Source organism: Leptinotarsa decemlineata, unplaced genomic scaffold (assembly GCF_025532065.1).
Source record: "Leptinotarsa decemlineata unplaced genomic scaffold, Ldec_3_MD MMD2_tig00000505_RagTag_RagTag, whole genome shotgun sequence".
Taxonomy (NCBI): domain Eukaryota; kingdom Metazoa; phylum Arthropoda; class Insecta; order Coleoptera; family Chrysomelidae; genus Leptinotarsa; species Leptinotarsa decemlineata.
The window spans coordinates 4,024,557-4,038,479 of NW_027412549.1; positions in this window are offsets into that span (position 1 = coordinate 4,024,557).

Consider the following 13,923-nt stretch of genomic DNA (forward strand, 5'->3'; position numbering starts at 1 on the left):
ATTTTGGCTTGGAATATGTTTTTGTCTGCTGAGTACTGCTGAGTAATGATTATTCCTGGACCCAATGATAACTCACCTCACGGCATCAGGAGTAAAAAATAGGTGCATTTTTAATGCGCTGCCGAAGTGTCTGGAAAATTTCCTGACCAGCAAATAAATTCAGCCACCAGAAGATATTGAGAATTTCATATACTTCAAAGTAATGAAAAATTGCATTATAAAAGACTTGAATCAGGTGTGATGTCGTACATTTTAGATTTTTTATGGAAGTCGCACTCATTTACAAAGCGGCAAAGCTAGACCTTTATTTTAAAAAAAGGTTTTGTATAATCAAAGGAAGGTCAATTTTTTGCACTTCATAAAAGCAAATCATTATAAATTTATATTTATATTGTATCTACATATTCACCTTATTACTTTGACCACTCTCATTTCATTACTAAATGAGTCCTCATTCTCATTGAAATATTCCATAAAGATCAATAAGTTCACCTGTGATCAATTACTTGAGTTTATTCCAATAAAATTCTTCTTCACTGAACACATAACAATTGCACATATCTTGTGAAGTTACACTGGCTTTTGGGAACCTCACAGTCGCGTATATCGATATCGGTAATAGCTATTGATTTGAAATTTTCAGCATTGAATTCTGGAAGCGAATTTATAGAGATACATAAAAATGCCCAGAAATGTATTTGAATGAACGTTTCCATTCTCTAGAAGAACGTTACGGTAGCTGTTCGAATTGACGTGTGTGGTTTGCTCCACTCACTCAATCGACCGCTGTGTAAAGCGGTGGTTCAAGCTGCGAGGCCGGACGATCGATTTTCACTTCCTAACATCCAACCGGTGCTGGAAATCACACATTAAAATGTAACATCTCGTAAGTCCTTAGCTCGTACAAGTTTCGACTTTTGAGAATTATCGTTTGAATGGGGGTATCAGCTGGTAAACGTAAAAACAGATCTATTGAAAAAAGCATGTAATACATGCACGAAGTGGAGTCTTTTTTTTAATGATCATTTGCGGAAAATAATTTGTACAGTGGTCAGTGACTGACTGTGTTTCAAAATTATTGTACAAAGAAGAAGGGATTACCTGTCTACTGTGGAAGTTCGTTACAAGAACCACCGGGTAGAAACCATGCCTTAAACCAGAAGGGTCCGATACGCCGCTGGAATTTTGACTCGTTATCTAGATGGTTGACTCCAACCAATTGATTACCCAGTATATGGCAACCTGCATGAATGCATTATTCACTGCGACATGCTGAAAGTTTGGTAAAGTTGCGAATCAAAATGTGCTATACACAAAGTTCACTAAATGTGAACCAGCCTGTGTGCGGTTAGACCATTCAAAGCCAAAAACCTATACACCCAACTTAGAACTTTTCACTAATATGGATATTAAAAAAGGGTTACCAGAAACAACCATGAAAATATCAGAATATGTTTTTTGATGATAAATTATAGAATTTGCTTGATTTCTACAATGGCATTGTGAGAAGAACGCAATAAGATTAAACGGTTCACTTTTTCGGAATCCACCTTTATATAAATTGAATTTTGTGGATCTATTGTGACGAAACTATCTATTTCTCGAACTTTAAAATAATACCAAACTCCAAATATGTCATCCTTGATCAGTTAATATATCTTTCCGAGCTGAAATTGTCAAATGACTTCATACGTGAAGTCGAGTCTATTAGTTAGTACAAGTAATCTTTCTCATGTCTCTAATGTCTGTGGTTGTATCAAGTTGCAGCTCAGAATTATACGTTATAGTCATTATGCAGAATCGACAAGGATTCTGGGTTGATATGTGTTACAAATATCGATTTTATTTGGCATAATATGAAAGAGTGATACTTCAAACGTATATTTTTGGAAATATTGATTTCATTCATTCTGGACAGTAATGAATATGCCAGCAAAATATTCTGGTCATGGATTATAAAATAAATTGATGGATGTAACCGTTAGTTACTACGTGGTAGCAGACCATCATGAAAAATGATAAATAAAACTTTCTTTTTATAACCACTTATATTTTTATCTAACTACTACAGATCTGTCATATAAGGACAAACTGTTTTAGTTTGAAAATGAGAAATGAAACTATGTTTTTTTTCATTTGAATTTGTAACAAATGTTACTGCAGTTTTATCCTATAAGGTCATTTTCAAACTAATATAATAAACTTTTTATAGTATTAATTTGAGAATGTCCTTATAGGTCTAAACTGCAGTAACGTTAGTTAAAAATAAAAGTGGTAAGAATACTTAGAAAATTTTATTTCTCATTTTTCATGATCCTAAATTCTATTGTGAAAAATCATATTTGTTCACAAAATCCGAAATAATTTGATAATATTAAAGTAGAATACCTACTTTCATTAAAGACTTACAATTTCCTATCACATCAGTCAATTCGAATGAAATTTCTTTGATTTCAAAACTTTTTCAAGATATGCAATTCGAACTGTATTCATAAATGAATTTTTACTCGAACCCTATTTGAAACATTCCTTCCAAATATTCTCTGGTGAAGTTATGATGACATTAGTCGATCATCTGACTGTTAATTTTCGAAGACATTTGTTCGACAAAGATGACATGAAAAATTTCAGCAATGCTCGTTTATCATTCCCTAATGATACAACCTCGTTATGATCTTTGTTCACACTCACTCAGAATATGTGTTAACATTGAAATGGATCGAATTACCTATAGTTATTCGTAGTTTTTTCAAATTAAAAAAATATATTTAATTTTCGTCATGTAGTAAAATAGAACTTGTTTGACTGTAGAGAAGATTTATTATTCATACGTTTTCATTTTCTATTTTTTCAGATTTGTTTTAGTAATTCTTCCTCTTATATGTATGTATATATACTCAAAAGTATTGAATATTAAAAAAAGTTTCAGAGTTGGAAACTAACACACAGACACAAATAAAACGCATTTATAATTCAACATCGGACAGCGCTATTCCGACCCGTCATAGGTGTCATCAGTGGTGCTAGGCTGAACCACAAATGCTTTGCTGGACTCAACTGTCCTCGGAGGACAAGCCTAAGGAAGTGACATTTTTGAATATGTTATAAATATATGTAATTTCAACCTAGATAAACAATTTTTTTGAAATATGATTCAAAATTACTGAATAATAGGACATTGAAATTTTGACTAATTTATAAGTGAGCATTATTTCGAACGCAAGGACTAGTTAAAAAATTTAATAATCAAATAAACTTATGAATGACTCAATGAACACAAAAGCATTTTTGGAAAAAAAATCTGAAATAAATTGTTTTTTATTTTTCAAATTGATTTTCCTTTCTCAAATAGGTCTTAATATACAGGTAACTCATACCAAGTTTCACAATGGACCCAAATATGGAATTACTTAAATCAGAAACATCAAATATTTTTATCAGCCCTCTTCACATGGAATGCCCCATCTGACAAACAATTCAATGGTCGGATAGCAAAGATAATCCATACCCTCCAAGCCGATCAGTTGCAAAGCCAAGCCTTGACATCGACCGCTAACGAGATTCGGACAGTTGAGTCCAGCATTTGTTATTCAGCCTAGCACCACTGATGAGACCTATGGCAGTTCGAAATTCGAAACAGCGCTGTCTTCCTGTCTTGTGTTAAATTATAAATGCGTTGTGTTTAGGTCCTAGTTTTCAACTAGTTGCCTCGCAGTGAGAGACAGAGAACAAATCTCGTCGACGGTTGAAGCTTGGGTTTGCAAATGATCGCTTTGGGGAGCCTCATCCAACTTTGATATCCGAGGATTGATTTCTCTGTGAATCCCATAGATGACGGGTTCGTAAGGGAAGATGTCGTCGACCTTGAAAGTTCTAGAGATTGAATAATGTGTATAATCTTTCAGTTCAATTTCCATTTGCCAAGAAATTGCTGAGCACACATTCATTTTATTGTTTGAAGACCTAGAGGCAAATAAGAAATCAATGGACTGTATGGGAATTGAAATTTGTATTTTTGTGACATTCACGAATATCAACGTATAATCATCAAAAACCTAGTTTCATCTTTGGAGATGCAGTATAGAGTTCCTGTATTTCTCAAATATCCAATAGTTGCCCCTTTTGTAAAAATGAAATGTAAAGTCTACTAGTTAATTGGCTTTACATAATTTCAGAACGTTGTTTATACACAGGTTTGTTTGAAACTTTTTCAACCTGAATATGTGAGAAAACCTAATTATCGATTTCACTTTCAGAGGGAATAAATTTTGTTAGCAAGCGTCTTTTTTCAATCAATATTTTTTTCATATTTCTATAATAGTTTTTCAATATTTTTTCGCATAAAGTCGTTCTCCGTATCACTACGAATAACATCTACTTTTTTGCCTGCCTTCAGTTTCAAATTTTTATCCTCTCCCCAACTACTCTTTTGATGTCCTATTCATCGTTGTTTAGATCGCCTCCAGTAATCAATACATATAGAGAATGGAAACTACAATTGAATTTTGAGAATTATATGGAACCTGACGCTTCGTCAATCCACTTCCATAGAATCATCGATTTCAATCCACTGTAATTCGATTTTAGCTTCCTATGTCAATGCTAAGTCGTCAGGAAACTGATAGCAGTGCAGAAGTTATTGCGACTGAACAGAACTACTTTGTCTGTGACAACATTATGGTAATGTATTTTCAAGGTCACCGTTCCTGAATTCGTCACCAAACTTGATGAACGAATCTAATAAAAGACCACTTTACAAGGTATTTAACATAAGACTGGCGTTCCACTTCTATCACGTCCATTGAGATGTGATAAACAAGAAAAAGTGGCCCTTGCTTCAGATAAGAGCAAATGTATTCGAAACATTAGCATTATGGGAGTATGCACTACTTGGAATGAGTTAATACCGACGTTTAATGGGGTGGAATTTCAGAAGATTGTGATAACTTCGAAATGTTTCGAATTATGAGAACAGAATCTGAATGGACGGGTGTCGCTGGCATTAACAATTCGAATGAAAGTGACTATGCTTATTTCGAACAGTATGGGAAGATATATAAATAGAAAATGCATCTTTATTTATCTACTTGATGATAAAAAATACATTTGTCGATTACCTTACCTAAACGTGAATACAGAAACTAAGCAATTTTCAGCTGCTGTTAATTTGAGCATAACAATGAGAAAATCCTAATGTCAACTGTATCGAACTGTATCAAATGTAATTGATGGAAATACACAATTATTATATGTGTGTGAAGAGAAACTTGTTGGGAAAGAAAGTTTTTGGATTTCTACTACTCCATCTTGATACAAAAAAATGTGTGATCCTCTGAAGAAAGAAGAAAGCAATCACATTTTAGAAGAAGTAACTCTATACATAGATGTATAGATCATGCAAAGAAGTAACTTTCAGAAACAAACTTGAAGAAAAAGTCCTCCTGAAACAGCTACTTTCATATAAACATTGAATTATACGAAAGAAAAATTCTTCTGAAACAAATACTTTTATATGAACACAGTCAGATATCAATCACGGGAGTTCTATACATTATACTAAATGAAAGGTAAAAATTTTACTTACATGGAACACTGTCATCCTCACTGGTAGATATCGATGAAACGCCGTAAGATACTTGCCTTAGGGCGCTTCAGTACCAATCTGGATGATATCATAAGAAAAAAAAACACACAATTCATTAAAAAATTACGATTTTTATGTCACGGAATAAGTTTGATCTACTCCTGTTATCGATGACATCGTAATGACATTCATCCACGTATTTGATTAGATTCCAGCCAAAAATAATTTGTTTAAATTGAAAGTGTTATATTTTCAAGGGTGACTAATTTTTTGAGAAAGAAAGTTTTTGACTTTCTACTACTACATCGTGTAGTAGAAAGCCAAAAACTTTCTTTCCCAAAAATTAGTGACTCCTAAAAATATAACACTTTCAATTTAAACAAGAAACATATTATTTTCTCAAGGCAAATATTAACTGATGAATGATAATATGATCTGAAAGTGATACCTTATAGAAGGGCAAAATTGTAAAAGTTATAAATTTATTCCAGTGAAATTTCACTTTGAAATTTGGGTATATTTTCATCAATATCCAGCAAAAAGGCATGTATTTCACAGAGGTGGTTAATATCTGACCTTATATTAAGGCAGTTTTTTTATTATAATATAAAATTTCTGTAATTTTCATCAGTTTCATTCAATAGTAAGTACTTCAATAATACTCATATTCCGGATGATGAAAATTCGAAAAAGTATCATTTGACATTGCTTATCGTTAAAATGTATAAAATGTTACAGGTTGAAGATCTTTCGAATAAGGTGTCACTAAACTATAATTTCCATTTGAAATTTTTAAGATGAGGGTTGGTGTGGGGAGGGGGTGGCTGAAAATGTGTCCCTTGGATGACTTAAGTTGATGTGTTCAACGATTTTTTCAAATCTCAATTTCAAATGACTCATTCATGGTTGCCCGTTTTGATTAGACTGCAATATACAGGGTGTAACTGAATAAGTGTAAAACATTCAAGGAGGTGATTCCTCATCGATGAAAAAGATAATATCTTTCATATAAAGAAACTTCTTGGAATACCTTGTTAAGATACAGCGCCTTAAAGGGTGTACATAAAATTTGTATAACAATTGTTTTCACAAGCACTGAAAAAGTTACAATATTGAAATCAACCAGACGTTTTGTACTACCAAAAAGACACTTAGCCAGTAATTTATTTGGTTTACCCCATGGTTCTAAGAGGTGGAAAACGAAACCCCTAAAATTAATTTCCCATGTAACTTTTTGTCTTATTATTTGTTTACCATTTAAAAATTCAAATAGATACTAACAATCGAAACGTCGTGAACTAACGTGACTTGGAATCTCTCCACTTTTTATTTTTATTTTCTTTTTTCATTCCTTTGTTTTTATCTATTCAATTGTTCTATTTTTACTTGTAGTTTATTTCACTATTATTTCATTTCAGGTTTATTTTGCTTAATATAATTGTTATTTTGAGCTATTCATTTTTAATTCTTCTTTTTCAGTTGTTTCAGTGATTTCAAATCATTTTATATAGTAGACAATGGAAGTCCGAACTAGTGAAATATATTGCAGGGTAACATAAACACAATAGGATATATGAACACCTTATATGAATATGGATATATCTCGACAGTTAATAAACCAACTAGAGACAAATCATTATTACAATAAACTCTATACCATCTTAGAAAGCATAACTTGGGATAATATTTATGAACAAGTGAATCCTAATATTGTTGCAATTATATATTCACTCATACCCTCGAAGGAATTATAAAATCGAGCACAGACACAAAAAGTATTCAGAAAAAACGCAAAAATTGAACCATGGTGTCACCTCACAAACCACAAGAGGAGACTAAATCATCTGTCGGTAACAAATAAGACAGATGGGTATCCGCGGCTAAGCTAAACAGTGGAGACGGGAGTGGGTTAAACAACTTAGCAAATTTCAAATAGATCTTAATGGGCGCCAGGTAAATTTAATCCTCCAGATACCCTAAGTAACTCACAATATCAATAACTTACCAATTAATATTGGAAATAAAAGATAAAGATCCCCAATATGATTTATTCAGTAATCCTAACTTACATGGATTAACCAACAACGCTTCTAAGACAACAATGCGATATTCACACTACTACGCGATGTTCAAATGTCAATACAAGAGCGCGGTGTATATAACCACGAATTCAATCAGCCATAAATTACGGTAGTAACGACGCTCAAAAGAAAACTACAATACGTCGAGTAAAACTACCACGAAAATTGAGTAGGTGAAATCGTAAATACTAGTATTGGAAGGTTAAGACAAACTCGTTTGCGTCGCGTGAGCTCAGGCGTAGGCGCATCGGTGTCAACAAGCAATCGTGAAAGGAAGAAAATACCTCAATTTCCTTTCACAAATGCATCACTATATCAATCAGGTATAAATAAACAAACACTATATCAAACAGGTATCAATAAACAGAAGGGCAAACAATCATTTAAATAACTCAGTATAGCACAAATATTCAAATAAATCAATTGTAACTTGCGCGCTCCTTTTGGGCCACCCGTTATATGGTGTTAGGCTACCCCGTAGTTCGACGAAGGTGGATCACCCTGTAGTACGGCGGAGATGGATCACCCTGTAGCACCACCAAGATAGATCACCCTGTAGGGCGCAACAAGCTGGACCAATAATGGATCACCAAATAAGACCCAAAAAGAAAATAGGAAAAAAAAACCTAAAACCCTACGAAAGAAAATTTTCAATCAGAATCAGATAAAAACAAGGTGAGATTCAACCCCCATTCAATAGGGACTAGTTGACTAATCGATACCCCTGGTATATTTTCATTAAGCAAAGTAGCAAGTAGCCCTGTATAACCATATAACCCGTAAAAATCAAGCAAATCGAATGAGTGTTGAAACCTCTCTTCAAAACTGAAATTCAGTTGAGATATAACGATGGAATAAAAAATTACTAAAATCATCAAAAACACATTTAATGGTAAAACTCTTACCCTGGCCAAGGGGTTTTCTATACGTTTCTTCCTGTGCGGTGCTCTGCACGGAAGTCCTACTGGGACTTGATGAGTGACTAAGGGCCTTCTGTTTCTTATGAATCTAGAGATGAGAAACGAAGGTTGTAGAATTGAAGAGATGATGTCATAGCTAAGACCACATGAGAGATGCGACAGTGATTCAGACATACCTAATTTCGGAAATCCTTCCACCTGGCACGAGTTCGGTAACCACGACAAATCCTCAAAAGAGATCAAGTTTCAGACTGCAAATATCCACACCAAAATGACCAATCAGTCTTCCACTATACAATCCTGACTTGTAGAAATAATCCCCGTGAAGGATGGCACAAATACAACCATATATATCCTACAATCAGTCTGATGGTACGCTTGAACTCCGAACCAAGCTCATCGAAGGCCAACTTCCGAATTCCAAGAGACTGCCACATCTGACAGCTAACCAGTTGTTGCCACAGTGCGTCCAACCTACACTACAAGCACCAAGGGGGCGCTGTGCACAACATCATAAATCTATCAATTCCTCCACAGCCACTGGAGACAATATCAACAAGTCCATTACCCATCAAAACTCCTTCTCAAAGAAATGCAACCCTAAACAACCCTTGACAATTTGAGTAACCGATCAATCCCTCACCCGTGAACCACTGTAGAACTAGTTCGGTGTAGGTCGTCGGAACGACACTACGAAAGTTCGGCGGATGTCAACCAACAGCTGTCTCTTAACCTTGTAATTGAATGTTTACAAAAATATTGACTCCAACCTATTTTCAACTATTTACCGATCCTTATTCATGCCATGGAATAGAAACACATAAGGTAAGTCGCCACCAATTTCCCATTCAGTACGAATATTTGAGCATTCATATTGTACAGAATATTTACCAAAAATATCAAACAGTATTCAGAAACCAGAGCTAACTAGTATTGTTTTTCAGGCGATATGGCTCTAATATGTAAGTAATCCTTTTGGAAGTGATGAATAACAATCTATGCAAGAAATATTCTTGGGAAGGTATAAAGAATAAGGCAGACAACGGCTGAAAAATGATAGGCGAAGTAAACTGAGAAACAAACAATAACAACTATTTCAACCTAGCGAGGAATTTTCGGATCTCCAACGTCGATTGGCAATAGGAGAATGTGTAAGTACTGGTCAAAGCAGTTAGTCAGGGAGCATACATATATTCTTGTACATTTCAGGTATAGTTTTCTATGAAACGGAAGATTCCCATTACTATGATGTTAAATGAATAAAATCAACTTGTAACTGAATTACATTGTTAATATCCTTTGAATAAAGATCTTAAAAGGTAAGGTAGTGTTTTGAAAGGTCACATAGGAGCAGTTTTGATCTAGTGCTGAATTGAAACGTAACAATGGATGACATGTTCGCTATTGAAACTGGTAGATTGAAAAAATTAAATATTTGAAAAAACTTTAAAGAACCACAAAACATTTCGCTTAAAATTAATTATACTAATTTTGAAAATAAATTAACGAATTTAATATATACAACCAAACGAAAACAATTACGGCACATTGTCCAAAAGCTCACTGGTAAAGAAAATAAAAACTAAAGTCATAGGGCCAATAAAGAATGATCTCTAGTTTTTTATTCTGATTGTCAATGATATCATTTTGATATATTTTCATACTCACTTCCAGTATTTATTGTATAATGTATATTATACACTCAGGCATTAAAATCGAAAAGTTTTCAGAAATAAATCTGTATATGGTCGATGATGTACATTATGGTTATCGTTGATTTATTCCACCTTCATGATTTTTCTTTATTTTCAGCTGAACACTTCACTAAGACCAGTGACCAATGTCCAGTGAATCAACACCAAATCCTGATCAACCATGTTCTTCCCAATATACTAGGTCTTAAGTTTTTTTTATAATCTGGTTTGGATATGGAAAATATTCCCTCCACACGTAACAAAAAGTAAAAGCTTACATAAAAATTCCTTCCGCATATGCTTTCACATCATTTGATAAAATAACAACCCTTTTGAGATATTTTAGGCAACGCTTTAAAATCAAAAATAGATCGCTTTCCTTCCAAGAAGTGATCAAATATCAAACATCAGCTTAACTTCGGATTTGTTTACCGTCTCGTAATCTTAAACTTACGTTATGTTTCAAAAGGAACACATAATTCATTTTAGTGGCTCATTCTGATAGATTCCTTCTGAGACGGTAGACGGAAAGAAACAGTAAAACGTCGTTAATGGGCTTCATTTATCAATTGGTTATCAAACTATAGAGTGAGCAAATAAATTAATTTCAAGCATATATCAATTTTTTTGTAATGTGTGATTTGATTGATGGGTTTCGACCATCTTCATTGCCAATTTGACATTTTGGATGCTGACGTTTTGTTCATGAACTTCTATTTTTTCAAAAAAATGGTTTTTCTTTTCTAGTTAGGGATAGTCAGTTTGAATTGAAGATTTTTATCGTATTTCAACGAAAATTTTTTTCTCAAGCACTAAAACTCTGACAGTTATCAAAGTTTCAGTGCTTCAATTTACTAACGTAATTTTGAAAAATGAATATAAAGATGTTTTAAAAGTTGCTTGTTCACTTCAGCAAATGTTAGCTAACCTGAATTGAAATTGAGAAATCTTCGATATGTTTAATGAGCTACTAGGATTGTGACATAAAACAGGCTCGCTCAATATACTTTGGAAAACGAATACTTGGAAATAGCAAAGTATGTCACAAATACTATGTGACTAGTCTCAGGTTATGCACTCTCTAATGAACTATTTCTTCTAAATTATAGATGTTCGACTGTGAACGTGAAACATTTTTGTGTCAGATATAAATACTATTATGAGGTAATGTTAAGGCATATAAACGTTACGCACGTTTAAAACGTTTCACAGTTTTGTTATATGCACAAGGGTTGTAATTCTTCCTGTCAACAAACAATTATTTATTGAATTCCAGATTTTGTTAACGCTTCTGCATACTTTTAACGTTTTATGCATGAAAACAATTCTTTTTCGATGAAAATTATGAAATTGAAATCATTCTCGGTACAAAATGTGTAAAGTTCCATTCGAAGATAGAGTTGATCATTTATAATAATCACCGTATTATGTAACATAAATACACTTCTTTGCAAAACATCTGAATAACTCAACTTTGATATTTTTCAGCTTTTTTAAATATTGTTGTTCATTAATAATGGGACAATTAATCTTGATACTCTGATCGAATTTGATGGGGCTTATGTTGAATTTAATGAACATCTTCCCAAGCTGGAAAAAGTAATAACGTGCTACTGATAACATTTAACACTTCTAGAAAATCTGGTCGAAGATAAGGGTAACTGTATTTCTGTCGAAACATAAAATCATTATTAAAGTTTGGCTTTCAAAGTGACAAAGGCACTAATGATGCAATTTTCTCACTCATGGAAAAAGTTCATACTGAAATCAATAGTGGCGATGTTGCTGCTGCAGTATTTTATGATTTTTCGAAGGCTTTCGACTGTGTGGATCACGAAATACTGTTGCGGAAGCTTTCCTACTACGGCTTCAGAGGAGTGATACTGAGCTGGTTCAGCTCATATTTGTCTGATCGCAGCCAGATAGTGGAAACAACCCAACGCTTAGAAATTGTGAAAATACGTAATGGTGTGCCTCAAGGTTCAATACTAGGGCCAACAGTGTTCCTCATCTACCTCATCGATTTGACACGTATAAATATCTCAGGAAAATTCACACTATTTGCAGACGATACTACCATTTTTTGGCAATCGGACAATGCAAATGATTTAACTAAAATCATATCCATCGATATGATGAAAGTAAAGAGTGTGATTCAAATCGTCTGTCTCTAAATATTCGAAAACTAGCATAGTAACTGTCAGATCTGAATTTCACAATATACCTATTGGGAATGACATCATTGGGAACAAAAGTACCTTAAAATTTTTAGGAGTTTATATTGATAGAAAACTAAATTTTGAAGACCATATTTATGCCTTGTGTAATGAACTGTCGTCTAGTTTTTATGCAGTCAAAGTAGTCACAAATGAACTTGGTTTAAGAGCAACTGAGACTGTTTATTTTTCTCTGGTAAAATCTCACCTGAGATATGGAATTCCATTTTGGGGCGTATGTAGTGGTTATCTGCTACAAAATATTTCAATTTTGCAAAAACGAGTCGTAAGATATATGTGCAAATCGAAAAGTACAGACTCTTGTATATTACTCTTTACCACTCGTAGAATTATATTAGTGATTTCTCTCTTTATAATGGAAACGATGTGTTTAATTAAGAAATATTCGAACACATTTCAATCCTCATCTACCCATTATTTGACAAGGATTCCATTGTCTATAATAGTTGTAATATCTTCAACCACTTTCCAAAGAATGTAACAGAAGTAAAGTCTGTGAAAGCTTTTTTAAATGATATACCATACTATAATACTATATATAATGATAATCAAAAAAAAATATCATATTTGTTTATTATTTACCAGCATCCTGTACGACTTATGTTTTTATATATACAAACAAACAAAAATTTTAACTCATTTTTTATTTCCCAGTATCCTGTATGACTTATATGATTTTATATATACAAACTGATAATATGTATTGAGTGGAAATTGATCAATTCAAATGCACTTTGTTTTTACATATTATATTAGTATATATTATAGATTAAGTGAAACTTTGTCCACAAGATTACTCTTATGACAAAGTATATTCTCTCTCTCTCTCTCTCTTTCTCATATCTGATGACCTGTTAAACGCAGAAACCCAACAAAAACACTATACCCTCAAGCAGAACGAACTCATAATCCTAATCCACACACGTTAAATTATAATTTTCGAATATCCCATGCCATAAACTTTCTTGCTCTCCGTATTGGAAGCTATAAAATGTAATATATTCCGAAATAATCCCCCAGACTCCACCAACGCTGGGTGAAAAACCTCTTTGGAAGATGGTTTATGAATTATAAAAACTGGCCATATTCACTCCCGTCTTCATTTTATTGTCATAACAGATTTGAAATCTTAGAAACAGATGGTGGGTATATAAATTGTGGTGTTAATATATTAATAAGAAAGAGAATTCAAATAACAGACTACCACCTGGTTTTGGATAAGATAGATGGCTTATAATTGTTAACGAATGGTGAACTCTACAGAAAGGATCATTCAATTCAGTCTACACGAGCAGCAGAGTGTTTCTTGAGTAAATTTTGTCATTTTACAACGAATATAAAATTCACTTTGATTCATATAAAGAGCAATTGATGTAATGAATGCCTTCGTTATTTAGGAATTTAGTC